Source organism: Cyprinodon variegatus, unplaced genomic scaffold (genome assembly GCF_000732505.1).
Source record: "Cyprinodon variegatus isolate N-32 unplaced genomic scaffold, C_variegatus-1.0 Scaffold177, whole genome shotgun sequence".
NCBI lineage: Eukaryota > Metazoa > Chordata > Actinopteri > Cyprinodontiformes > Cyprinodontidae > Cyprinodon > Cyprinodon variegatus.
The window spans coordinates 196,141-210,040 of NW_015150630.1; the positions used below are offsets into that span (position 1 = coordinate 196,141).

The 13,900-nt window shown below is 38.4% G+C and overlaps 1 protein-coding gene across 8 annotated transcripts in view; it reads left to right on the top strand.

Moving 5' to 3' along the window:
* The window catches only part of mef2a (myocyte enhancer factor 2A), a 90,073-nt gene that overhangs the window by 15,409 nt on the left and 60,764 nt on the right, over positions 1 to 13,900 (top strand). The window contains exon 1 of one of the 8 annotated variants that reach the window (XM_015378711.1): positions 12,712 to 12,959. The exons of the other annotated variants lie outside the window; for them this stretch is intronic. The gene's annotated coding sequence lies outside the window, so the exon portion shown is untranslated. Of the gene's footprint in view, positions 1 to 12,711; positions 12,960 to 13,900 lie in introns of those variants that run through there. 8 annotated transcript variants of the gene reach the window in all.

The window sequence follows — 13,900 nt, forward strand, 5'->3', positions numbered from 1 at the left end:
CATCCATCCATCCATCCATCCATCCATCCATCCATCCATCCATCCATCCATCCTCATCAACGACAACGAAGTCCGTCTGTCCGCCTGTCTGTCTTAAAGTACCTTAAAATTCAGTACTTAGACTGAATATGTTGGAGTCTAATTTGAGTTCTCATTGCCAAGATTGGGTAAATGTGCCGCTGCTAAGACACATTATGCATAACGTCTCTAATATCCTCACGGTGTGGATTCCCCCTGGAGGAGGATCTTGGTTCATCTCTCCTGTTTACCATTTCTGAGTTACGGTCTATGCAACATCAAAAGCCCACCATGACACTTAACATAGATGTAGCGTTCCTGCGGTGTGTGTGGGTGTGTGTGCGTGTGTGTTTATGTCAGGGGCTGGGTGGGTTCCTGGAGGGGGGTGGGGTTGTTCCCTATGGGATTGGCATTAGTATTGCCCCCTGGTGAGATTATCCACTCTTGATCGACAACCATGCAAATGGACAAATGTCGTCATCCTGTACCCGACTATGGCACCAGTGTAATTTAATGCTAATTTATGAACCTCAAGGACCATGCATGTATTAGAATTCATTTGTGCATGCATCTTTATGTTTGTGTGCAACTGCCAAAACAAAAAAAAAAGTGAGTGCAAATATGAAAAGAGAAGTGCCTTTGTAGACGTGTAAGATGTAGCACAATTTACCAGAGCAAAGTGTGATATCGGAAGTATTCATATATTACTTAGCTGTTGAAACAGAAGGGTCATAGAAACAGCACTTGAAAACTTTTTTGTCAAGATGGATTTGTTAACCCGAGAAAAGATAAACATGAAGAAGCAAGTTGTTTCCTATGAGACTCTCTTTTGTGTTGCACAGATATATCTGCTGCTGCATATATAGGCTGGATGATTTTAAAAGATTAGTCTGTTAGAGAAATGTCATAATGGTTCTAGATATCAAAATGCTTTATTTAGAGTTTAGTAGTATTACTTTTAAACAGGCAGTTAATAGTTCTCTTAATTTCCAGCTGACATCATAAAGCTTATAATCTACTAGACATACTTCAATAGATTATAGAAAAACATTAAAATAACTTTTAATTTGATGGAAAAAATACTGTATCTGTAAAATTCAAACAGACGCTTCAATGGACTAAGTGAAACTTGGTCAATGCATGTCTGACAAATTTTGTTTTACTGAAATATTTGTAGAAGCCCCACATTGATGTCATCTTAAGTCAAGGACACATTTAGCATCCGGATAAGGTTTTAACCAGATGCTTTGCCTTAACGAGGAAGAGATCACTTAGTTGGCAAAGGTGAGCTGGCCCTGAAAAATGCATCTTTTTCAATATAAAGTGGATTCTTAATAAAGGGAGTAGATATATGAGTTCAAACAAACAAACCTATATTCTCAACTCAAACTGTTTATTTTCAGTTTTCGTCCATACTGTAGTTTTTGCCACTCATTGGCCATTGCTTGAATTGTATTATTTTTGTCTGGAAAAAGTGCAAAAGGTTCAAAAAAGTAACTTTTATAACAGAGGTAAACAAGTCCAGTCCTTCAGGGTCAGTATGCTGTGTATTTTCAATATTCTACCACTTGATCCTAAGTGTATCAAATGGTTTGCTCCTTATCAGTACCTTGCAGAACTTGGTGATAGGATGAGGAGTTAAATCAGCTGTTTGACTGCAGCGTGTTGGAGCAGATACAAATCCAACAGATGCAGAACATCACCCTCAAAGAGGGGAATTGCCTAACTCTTCCAGACATTGTCAGGGTTTCTATTAAATTTTTTAAAATCAAACTTACTCTGATAAAATATGACAGGACCGACGGTTTGCTTTAGCAGGTGTACCAACTGAGCTTCTTGATGATTTCTCTGTCTTATTCAGTAATCGTTATTATGGCATAGCTCCTCCTTCCTTTCTTTAAGGAATGTATCATCTTTGTCTCTGTTTATGAAAGTTTCACTCAAACGCACATTGAGGGATTTACCTTGAGGAGGGGAGTTGCTTTCCTAGATGAAATGGATATAACTGTTAGGTGAGGGTCATCTCTTTATCCTTGAGAAACTAAGAATCCATTCATTGGCTGGGCTTGAAAACCTGACTGACGCAAATGGATCATTGGGAATAGAAGTGTCCCAGCAGTAATTATGTTACAACACTGCTAGCGCACACTACCACAGAGGTGGGATGGGATGCGTAGGGGGGGCTTCTTCTAGTCCCGTCTCCGTTACGTTTTTCTACATGGTTTTACACTCATTCTCTCTCTCTCTATTCTTCTTATCTTCTTTTCGTTTCTCCTCTACGCAAACACCTGCTATCACTCTGGTAGTGCAGTGGAAAGTTTCTGACTGGCATTTATCCATCTCTGTTGAGTCTTAAAAATAGGAGTAAGTTTGTAGGTGATCATGTTACCTATTTGTCACTTTAGATCCATGCTACCAATGCCTTAAGGGGATGGAAAAAAGCATCTGTTTCATTCTTTCTGTCCTGCTTTCTGGAGCTCTTTGGCTCTAAGTCAGTTAGAAAAGAGATATGAAATTAATGTAATGTCAATGGCGTTTTCTCATGAAACCCCCAAGGCACTTAGTCAAAGTCACCTTGCATAGTCCTCTTATCCCCTGACAGAACTATGAGAGTGAGATGGAGGATGCCTGTCTGGTAGGGCTGTCAGCATACGATGTCCTTCGGTTATTGGTTGTTATATCCACTCATCTTCATTCGTGTTTGCTAGATTGGATCCATGTCCCAAGATTTATCTGAGGGAGCGACATCATTTTCATTCAGCTCCCTGCACAATGTGGCCCATATTTAAATGCATATATATTTATATATATATATATATATGCACACTAGAAATGGGTTTCTTTGTGAGAGAAGGCTCATCCTGTGGGGTTTTCTTTCCTTTTCATGTCATTTTTTAGGTGTTAAGTAGCTTTCTGTCTCCTGGTCTCAGTCTTAGCACCATCCCCCAGTCCAAGTAAGGTGCTAGCAGCATGGAGGATTGTTTGAACTTGCATTGATCCAATGTGGGATTACAGCTGGGTCATCTGAGAGTTGGACAAGCTCTCAATCATCAGGGCAGATTAACCACTCACTGTCTGCTTGGCTGCCATTTCAGTGCAGGCTCTAGATGCTGGCTTTTTGGCTGTCCATGTCGGGAATTCTTATGAACAATGAATTTTTTCTCTTAATTGCATCAGTTGCAGACTGATTGGTGAAGGCTGAATGAAACAAGCCAAAAATGTTACGTTGGTTGCAATCCGTTTATGATTAACCAGATTGTATTGCATAGTCGATAAATGGACCAAATGATAATTATATTTTCCTTGAGCTGCTCTATGGATCGGCGGGTAAACAAAAAAAAAAAAAATCTTCTTTTCATCATATGCGTTAGAGCCAATATCTAATACCACTCAAAGACTATAAACCACCAGCAGCTAGTTTAGTAGATAAAAGGCAGGGAGATATGATTTAATGCAGCAGTTTCAGGTTATTAATCTAGTGTTGGCTTCAAAACTATTACCTTCAATAGTGTGACATAGTACGTCAAATCATAACTTTCATAACTTTATAAGTGGAATATAGCAGTCCCGAAATACTTCTTTTCTATTAACATATATTAATTATGTCAACATATTTGGTAATATGTCACTTGCTGTCGTGCCCACACCTGAGATGTATTTCATTGACTGAGATGCTTAAGTTTAGTTTAAAAGATATGGATATCTCAAAGCCTGGAAACAAATAATAGAGAATCAGTGACCTAAATATTGATGTTATTGAGGTTCTAATAGAATTTGCATTGTGTAATTTGTTGAGTCTGAGTGGCCCTGTCTTTGTATTTTACAGTCTTCATGAGAATTATCAGACCTCAAAGAAAACCACAAAATAGTATCGGCTGGAAAAAAAGGATATTGATGCATGCCTGGTGCAGTTTACACCTTCCGAGTTCATACCACAGTCATTCAGATCTTTCCTTGAAATGCTTTTGAAGTTATTATTCTGTATGAGAAATGGCACCCTCACCATTGCCCTACAGAGAAAGGGGAAGTGCTGCAGCATTTCCAGGTTTTGCAGACATGCCCCCTTTTCCATTTCTCAGAGGCTTGCGTTTCACTTTTTTGTTCAAATGTCCTTGCAATAGCTCTTATTAATTATATCTCATTAGTCGCCTTGGAAACGTAGGTGAAGAAATGTATGGTATGGGTTCAAAGAAAGGAAGAAACAAGACAAGGAGAGTAAATCATGTGAAAGAGAAACTAAAAGAAAGAAAGAAAGAAAGAAAGAAAGAAAGAAAGAAAGAAAGAAAGAAAGAAAGAAAGAAAGAAAGAAAGAAAGAAAGAAAGAAAGAGAAATGAGACAACAAAATAGGGAATGATAAAGGAAGGATGGAATAAACAAAAATGGAAGCAAAATAAAATAGATTATTTTATCGGATGAATAAAAAGTAGTAAGAAGGAAATGTGATCTAATTTTATTTTTTTCTGATTTTTGCAGATTTTTTCTACCAGGTCAGGATCATCGCTTTAAAAATCTATCAAAATTCACTGTAATAAAACCAGTCAACCTAACAAATGACTTAATAAACCTGCAGGTTGAAGTTCATCATCTCCCAGGTGAGCAGCAGGTGATACTCTGAGCTCTCTACCTGATTTTAATTAATCCCATATAAAATATGGCCGTGAATATCTGGTTTATCCAAATTAAACATCCGCAGCTGTGCGTTTCAGGAACCTGCTGTTAGAGTTCACACTTTTTCAGAAAAAAAAAAAACTTAAAGACCGCAGGAAGTCCAGACCAGCTGGTACCAGCAGGAGGGACAGAAACCAGTTCAGTGGTTGGTTTTAATCCGTTTACACTAAGAACACTGATGGGAGAGTCCTCTCTGCAGGAACCGAGATCACTTCTTCCTACTGTGGATCAACCATTCATCACAGTTCTNAAGAAAGAAAGAAAGAAAGAAAGAAAGAAAGAAAGAAAGAAAGAAAGAAAGAAAGAAAGAAAGAAAGAAAGAAAGAAAGAAAGAAAGAAAGAAAGAGAAAAGAAAGAAAGAAAGAAAGAGGAAAGTGGTTGTTGAGCGATCAGCCTCATGTCAGATTAGCATCATGAGACATTAACACTAGTGATGCTGCAAAGACCACAATCCTGTCTTTCACTGCTGGAGAGGGAGATAAGCACGCTCTCACAAAAGAGCAAGGGGGAGAATGCGAGAGAGGCTTGGCTTCCCTCCACTCCCCTCAGGCCAGCACACCCATTTACAGGTACAGCACCTCCTGATGAACACAAGAACAAAGAGGTGGATGTTCCCATCCTATTGTAGTCGCATCAAGGCGCCTTTTAACCACAACTATGGATTACGGCTGGCACACTTGTGTCTTTAGTCAGCCCGAAGGCTAATCATATCTGAATAAGGGCGGTGACACTTTGGGTTTGATACACCTAAAAGCAGTGCCATGGATTATTACAGACTTCATTTATCAATTCAAATTAGGATTACAGGAACAGGATGTTGGATTCTCCAGAATATGTTTCTGTCATAAATTTGTTGTTTCAATGTATACTAACTAGCTTGTGTTTTGAGTTATGATTCATTCTTATGTAACCAACGGGGTGTTTGAATAACCAGCAGAATCTCTCTTTGTCTGCTTTAAAGGCAGGGGCTGACAGTCTCCTGTGCAGATTGTCCAGCCTATGTAATGATCCATGCTGAAATGGCAGAGCAGGGCCACAGGAGATGAGCTCGTTGTTGTTGTTTAGTCTCGGACTTGCTTTCAGGAAGGTAATAAGTGGAAGGATAAACTGGGCAGGGAGTCCCTACGAGGTTCCTCCTTTTCTTCCTTTCTCCCCGACTCCCCTCCCTGCTGAGGGTAAACAGAAGGGTCCTGAATAACAGGAAGTGCAGGGGCAGGAAGTTGAGTCTTGTCTGCCCACGGCCTGTGGTAGGATAGCGAGGCTAACTGCGTTTTTCGACAGGAAGCACAACTGTCACAGCCCTGTTCAGTCTCTGGCTGATATCCATCACCTTCACAGAAGCACAGGCATTTAGCTGCTTAGCTTTGCTTCTGTAAACCTAAAAGACAGGATACGGTCTGTAAGAGCTAGTTTAGTTAGAAACATTGTTTATGTACTTTAGTATACCCTTCGTACTAATCCCCGCTTGGTTTGGTGGTTGTCATTCTGTTCGGTTATTTGCCTTTATTTCACCTGTAGCTTTGATTTCATCATTCAGTCATTTCATTTTAGTTGGCCCTATTCATGTCTCAGTTCATGTCAGAGTAATCATGCATTGGTTTTTCCAGCCACCATCATCTCGCCTCAGTCCTTCTTTCTCTGTTTTGGTTCTTTCAAGCCAAATGCCAAAAGATATGCATTTTCTGTTCCCCTTTTCCCAAATTTCTGGAAATTTGACTGAAAAGAAAAATCTGACATCCCATTTCAATAGTCACAGATCTGTGGTCCTTTGCTGCATTTCTCTCCCTGTCTCTCTCATACCTGCTTTCCTGTCAGCATAGTGCTGTAAAAACGATTAAAAAAAAGAATTTGACAATTTCTGTCTTTTACCTTGAGAAACTTAACAGAAAACGTCTCCTGAATGTGGAATTTCAACTCAGAATGCTGTAGGTTTCACACCAACTCTAGTTTTAAACATAACCTATCTACTATGCATATTTAAGCTGTAAAGTAATTGTTAATAAATGCAGAAAAACACAACAGTTACAAATACATTTGAGGCAAGATAATACTCTGAGGTCTGCAACATGTCACTTTAATTTTTGAGAGTACAGAACGTAGATGAAAATTGTAGTCACTAAGCACATCATAAAGCAAATTAAAACAGAAACCAATTTAGGTTAAGATTGGTGATCTGTGCTCTGACCTTAGAGGTAAAGGGGGTGCAAGGTTATTCTCCTCCTATGATAATAAGACATTATAATTTTAACAGTTTCTAGCTTGAGTTTATCTCAGCAATTACATTTCATTTAATTTGCAAACCATTGATTGACCACTAGCTGCATTAAGACTAAATTTGAATATGATTTTATTTTATACTCTAAATAAGGCAATTTTAACAATGTTTTGTTTTTAAAAGGCTTAAAAAAGGGAGTAGAAGGAAATCCACGATTTAATAATTACTCTCATATTTGGGAATATTTTACTGATTGGAAACTGCGAGGGGTGTCCTCAGTGTTTCTGTGTTCCACGTTAAAGCCATAGTTCAGAGTTTTTACAGGAGGATTTATTCAGATGCTACTATATTACTGGGTTAGCTGCAATTAATACCTCACTGCTAGCGACTAGTCCTAGAGTCAGGTTTGTTTTGGCCAGTTGTTCACAGAGGAGGAGACAATTATCCAGTTCAGTTCAGTTCAAAATATTTTATTGGTCCGAATGGGAAAATAAATATGGTCATAACTCTCTTTTTTATTTTCAGGGATGTGTTGTTGGTGTTAATAGCTGCAGGCAGGAATAGTCTTCTGTAGCAGTTTGTCCTGCATTGGATCTGGAGAGGTCTTTGACTAAAGACACTTTGTTGTTTAACAATCTCCTAAAGAGGATACTCACTATTGTTCCTAACGTCCTTCATTTTATGAAGAATTTTTCTTTGTAATTTTATCTCCAGAGGCTCTAGAAGAGTAAAAAAAAAAAAAATAAATAACACATTCTTTATCATCTTTTTTATATATATATATATATTTTTTTGTATTTTACTCTGATGCTGGTACTCAGATGACAGAGGAGATCACACAGATTTTACCATCAGACTGAGAAAATATGCAGCATCTTGCTGCAAACACTCAAGGACCTAAGCTTCCTTAAGAAGTCCAGTCTTCTCTTTATCTTCTTGTAGACAGCTTCACACCTGTGTCTAGAGTCGGGTTTGTTGTACAGATGAACACCAAGGTATTCATACTCTTCCATCAGCCACGACCTGCACTTCTTCCATGCAATGTTAATAGTATTTGACTTTTTCCTGTTTCCTCAGAAATGTATAATCATCTCCCTTATTTCGTTGACACTCAGGATCAGATTATTTTTCCCAGACAATGCCACAAAGTGGTCCATCAGCTCCCTTAGCATGTGTGTATATAGTATTATATAAGCAACGGTGGTCTGAAAGGTGCATTATTAATGGTTCTCCTGTATGAGAAAAGTCTCTGCTCTTCTGTTCTCTGCTGTAAAAGTAAAGCTCTGTTAATGACTTTATTATTGAAATTATGTGTGCAGAGGCAGGAACACCCTCCCCATAAATATGCTGGACAGTGGGTCCTGAGAAGCAGGGATGAAGAACCCAGCTTTAGAAGTTCATTAAGGTTGTAGTTATGGTCGTTATTTACTACAGGAAAGACACTAAAGGCTTATCACCTATCAACAGAATATAATTTAAAAAATACTGAGCAACTCTTTCAAGCAAAGAGACTAAGGCTAACCAGCTTCCCTGTCATTTGTTCTGCCATGTTGACTTGTTTTTACATTACTTTTGCAACATGTTCCAAACTGCATGTGTGCTGAACAGGGGCCACACTTAAGTAAGGCTAGGACTTGTTGTGTTAGTCGTGTGTTATTGACTTTCTGTCAAGCTGACGTGGCTGTTTCTATGGTGACCAGTTCTTTTCAGATTGATTTATGTGTTACAAATGTTAGGTAAGCATCTTTCAGAAGTGCTAGATGAGATTATATGAGAGAGGGTCAGGTGCAGTGGTTCATATCAAGGTCTTTTTAATAGTGTGACATGCAGATTTCTATGTTCAAGTTATTAAGATGCTGTTTTGATATCTTTTTCCATCTGAAATTTACGTGTACACTTTTTTTTTCAAGAATGTGTGATATAATCTGAAGTTAGGAACAAATATTGCTTTCAAGGTTTTATTTGTATTCATATTTAACTGAGTCACAGGGATGAGTGTTAGTTGGTTTATGCTTACATCAGCTGAGAGGGATATTCCTAGGGAGAAAGACAATCATGTACATTAAAAAACACCTGCCACTAATTCATACTCATCCATCAACCTGCTTCTCTTTAGATTCTAAGGTAAAATATTTAGGTCAGAAAAAAATTCCAACGTGGGCTGAAGGAGAATATTTTCCCTATCCAAGGCAAGTCGATAGCTAATTCTCAACTCAGCATGGACATTATTAGCTACCTAAACTCTGAAGTCATGCTTTATTTGTATTCTGGACTATAATCTCTTAAATTGTGGTGCTATTCAATAAAGACTCTTTAAAGGGGTCATATAATGATTTTATAGGGTATTTGGTGCTGGTTCCTAAGGTGTCTGAAAAGGGTGTGTGACATTGGTTGAGCTGAAAATGGCATATTTGCTGTTCTATGAGCCCTAATGCAAGCCTGGTCAAAAGTCCTAGAATGAAACGAGAGGTTTTCTTCCTTTTATAGTATGCTCATGAATATTTAAATGAGCTGTGCGCTGATTGGTTGGTTTGCAATGAGCAAACTGAAAATTGTTTATATGGTAGGGTGACCAGACGTCCTCTTTTTCCAGGACATGTCCTACTTTTCATACCTCAAAAATGGGGGGAATTTGAAAATCGTCCGGGATTTTGGTCGACTACAGTGCAGCACCTAGTCGAAACACACCGGGCACTCGAACCGAGCCGTGAGCTCCGGGGCTGGTCCACTAACTCCGGCGGATTAAGGCAGGGAGCCTGCGGGGGACGGAGCGACCAAACCCGACCTGGTGACGGTACCCAGGACACCGGCGGCCCCGTGCTTCCCCCTCACTAAGTTGGGTTTGGTTGTTTCGTCCCCCGCTGCTGCTGGCTCCCTGCCCCCGTCCGGTTCCTGGATCAGCCACGGAGCTGAGGGCCCGGTTCGAATGCCTGGTGCGGTCGGAACAGTCCCCCGTTTCCATAAAATTCAAAGCAAATCCTACTTTGAACTGTCCAACATTTTGAAAGCTGCCTTCAGTAAAATGATTAGAGCGCATGAACAGCTGAGCATCAATCTTTGCAGGGATCTTCTGATAGACAAAAGTTATCCATGCCTGTCAAGTCTTTGGATCCTTGGGAAGACTGTGAAAATGTTCCCCTTTTTCTGTGCAGCCTGGGACACTGCATTTACGCCCGTGGTTCTGGCTCATTTTCAATAGATAAACTGCCTTCTTTATAATTCTTCTAGAAGTAAACCCAACTGTAGGCTAAACAGCTAAACTGGTGTCTTACATCTACCTCTATTTATGTTCTTGGGCCGTGAACCAGTGGGCTGTCTATATGTAAATTTCAGGCCGTGAAAAAAAGTACAGGCCAGAACCAAATAAGGCAACATCCCCGAACTATTGTCAACTCGGGGCTTTGTTTGGATTTGCCAGTTTTATGGTGGAAGTTTAGAATTTTGAGATTTGGAGAGAAAGGAGGTGTCAAAGGGGTTTGAACTTCTCTGTGCGGCCATTTCACCCACTGAACTATCGTTATTCATCTATGACAATGTAAGCTCAGTTTTGCATTCTATGACCCCCTTTAATTCCAGAATTACTTTGTTCCAAGAATAAGATTTTTTGCCACTGTTTGGTTGAAAACAATATGACTGCAAATTCAGGTAAACGGCTTCCTAGAGCATCAATTGCTTAGATTGTTTGTTTCATTCATGATTACATTCTTAACAACAAAGCATCTAACATCCTTAAATGGGGTTCTTTCTAAACTGTTATTCTGTTACTGTTTTGGATACAAAAACATCAGTTTTGCCACATGGAGTGCATATTTTAGTTGAATTTGGGAAAATGTGGGAAATTTGAAACCATTTCTTTTGTTATAGGAATGTTCTGACTTTTGAGTTTAGAATACATCACATATAATACAACAAAAATGGAAAATGTAAATAATGTTATTTGCATCAAAATAAGATTTTGCAGAAGAGTCTGGAAAATAAATATATAAGATATAAAACATATAAAATATTTTGATATCTTACTTTCGGAAAGGGAAATATTCAGTGTTTTTAGCAACCTGCTCTATATTTTTATTAGCTTTGACAACTGCAGACTACAGTTGGAATTATGGCACACCTGCAGTTTGAAGACTCTTTAGGTTTGTCAGCCCACATCTGTGCATGTGGGCTGCATGTCTGGACCCTATCTGCTACGCTTTCGGATTCGAAATGGCAAGCACTGAGAGCCTCATCGCATAAAGACAGGAGAAGCGTTCCAAAAATTTATGATTTTTTAACGTGTTTTTTTTTTTTTTTTTTACTACACCTTTGTCAAAGTTTTGTTTGTGGGACTGACCTTTAATTCATTTTTGGTGCCCATACAGAGGGTGAATGGCCCTGTTGAAATGATAAAGGAAAGGTCACAGATCATTTCAACACTTCTTCAACAAATAATATGACTTGTATCCCTTACAATCCAACTGACCATTGAAAATATCCCAGTTTTAAAGGAAAAATAATCCAAAAATTTTATTCCACATAGCCTGATGTTTCACTCAGAGATGAGTGTTCATTTTGCATTATTCATTCAGTATTGTTTTTCATGCCAAACACACAAATTGGGAGATATGGCCTGTAAGTTTTGACTATAACACGTTTTACCAAAAGTTTATGAGAAATTTCTGCCCCGCTTCCTAATCTAGACATTTGGAGACCACAGTCATTTCTTCTTAGAAATTCTTGCTACTTCTTCAGTGTTGCTCTCCGCCTCCTTGACCAGCTGCTATTCTGTTCTTACTATAGATTTTGGATAAAATTCCACCTTATGAGCAACACTCTACTCCTATTATTACTAGTAAATGGTTTAGATGTTTGTTGTTCTTCTCTTTATTGATACCTTAAGAAAATCTCACCCTTGTTGCCTTTCACAATATGTTTTTCCAACAATGGAAATCTGGAGAAATCAGAAAAATCCTATTTGCCCTCCTGGACATGATTGTATAATAATCATTACTAAGGACATATGTGAACTCAGAACTGAAGAAATGCTGAAATTTGTAGAGTGAGGTTATTTTTTAGATTTCTTAAATTATAAATTTCTTATGATGTTCTCTCTATAAGAGAATGTTTTCATAAATCTAGCATTGCATCTTGAAAAAAAAATTTAAAAAATGGACATTTAACACAAGTTTAATAGGTTCAATAGGTTTGTTTAATCTTCGTAGGTCCACTTGGGTTTTACCCACACAAATACCAAAAATGTCAGTGTTCAGATCAACTTTTAAGTCCAAACTGCATTGCCTAAACATTATATTTAATGCTAAACAGCCAAATAATAGACAAACAGAATGGATCCACACACAATCATATATTTCCTTTTTTTACATGAACTTAGTACCTGGGATAGACATGTTTTTTTTTTGTTTTGTTTTTTTTTGCAAGGGACCAGACATTCACAGACTTCCCCTGATTTAGACATGGCTCTTTCAGTCTACATGTTTGAAGTGGTAAGAGAAGGAAAACATTGTCATTTTTTCCTGGTCTGTTGTGATGTGGTTTGATGAAATTCTTTGTGGGGGTTCATGCAGTTCCTTTTCCTTGGCTCCAACTGTAGAGTGTGTGGGTAGTTAGCAAGGTGATCTCAGTGAAGTTTCCCTATAGTGGAGCCCTGATTCAGACAGCCAGACACCATAATGCCCGTTCATCTGTAACCCATAATGACCGTGTGTGACTGGAACTGGTCATTTTCGTTTTCCCTTCCAGTTCAGCCCCCGTCTCCCTCTCTGTACAAATGCTGACTGCGTCTTATGGCCGGAGTTGTTAAGCTTTCCACATTTGTTTTCATACTATATGGAAGATAGTTGTTGGGACAGTATCTATTTGCCAGGTGGAAGTGATGGATGTGCCTCGAGGGAGTGGACGCTATCTTTTTGCTCAGGAGCAGAAAAAGGGCATCGTTAGATGTTCCCTGGGGCATCGTACCCTAAACTGGCCAGGTTACATTCTCCTGTGAGATTATATCCCCAGTTTCCTTATCTCTACTGGATTATCTTCCAACCTTAGAGATTGCACTACCCTAATGTAAGTACTGAACAGGAATTAAGTTCATAATCATTTTAAGAGCAAATCAATGGTCAGTGATTAGAAAGCATTAAAACATAGATTTTACTGATGGATGATCTGGAGCTGGTTTAGTTAACTCAATTTGAGTCCTGGGTCAAATGTTTACAGACGATCTGCTGTATTGTTTATTACAGTAGGGTTTGGTCATGGGTTTTACCCAGCAAAAAGCCTAATGGCTCAAGAAACTGCTTTAATTCCTGCTACTGCTGAACTATAACAACATTTTGATTTGTTTTTTACCTTTTTTATTCTTGTATTATTCATTTTTAGAAACAAAAAGATACAACATACAGAATAAATAAACCTAATGTACCGGTAGTAGTGGTAATTGTGCAGTACTGGTGGTCTTTTTTGTTGTTTCATCTCAGTTTAAACCTATATAACCATAAAAAGCTAATATTAGCTGGCTTATAAATCGTAGTTCTGTGTGGGTAGGTTTGCATTTGTCTGCATAATAAAACAAACTGCTAGTAACTTGAAAACCTCTTTAATCAAATTTACATTGATAAGAGTGACCTGTTGCAGTGCAATAGTTTTTACACCCTGGCTATTTGCAGCAAGGAGTATTGCCAAATTTGGGCATTACATCTATTTTAGCTAATTCCCAAGAAAATATATTTAAAGTTACAAACACTAGTCAGAATTTAGCAGAATTTGCATTTGTGTTCTATTTAAAGCATTTTGGGTTCCTGAGCAGAACAGCTTTAAAAAGGATGGCGGCCACCGCACACTTGCCTTCCTGTATTTTTTCACACTTGTCTGACTCCACCAACGTGCTTTTCCCTCAAGACAGCACAGTCCTCATTAGATCATTTTCTTTACATACTAAAGAAAATGATCTGTTATCCTATAATGCTTTTGCAATAAAAAGGTTTGTTGGATTTTGCAGCTGCTTCCCA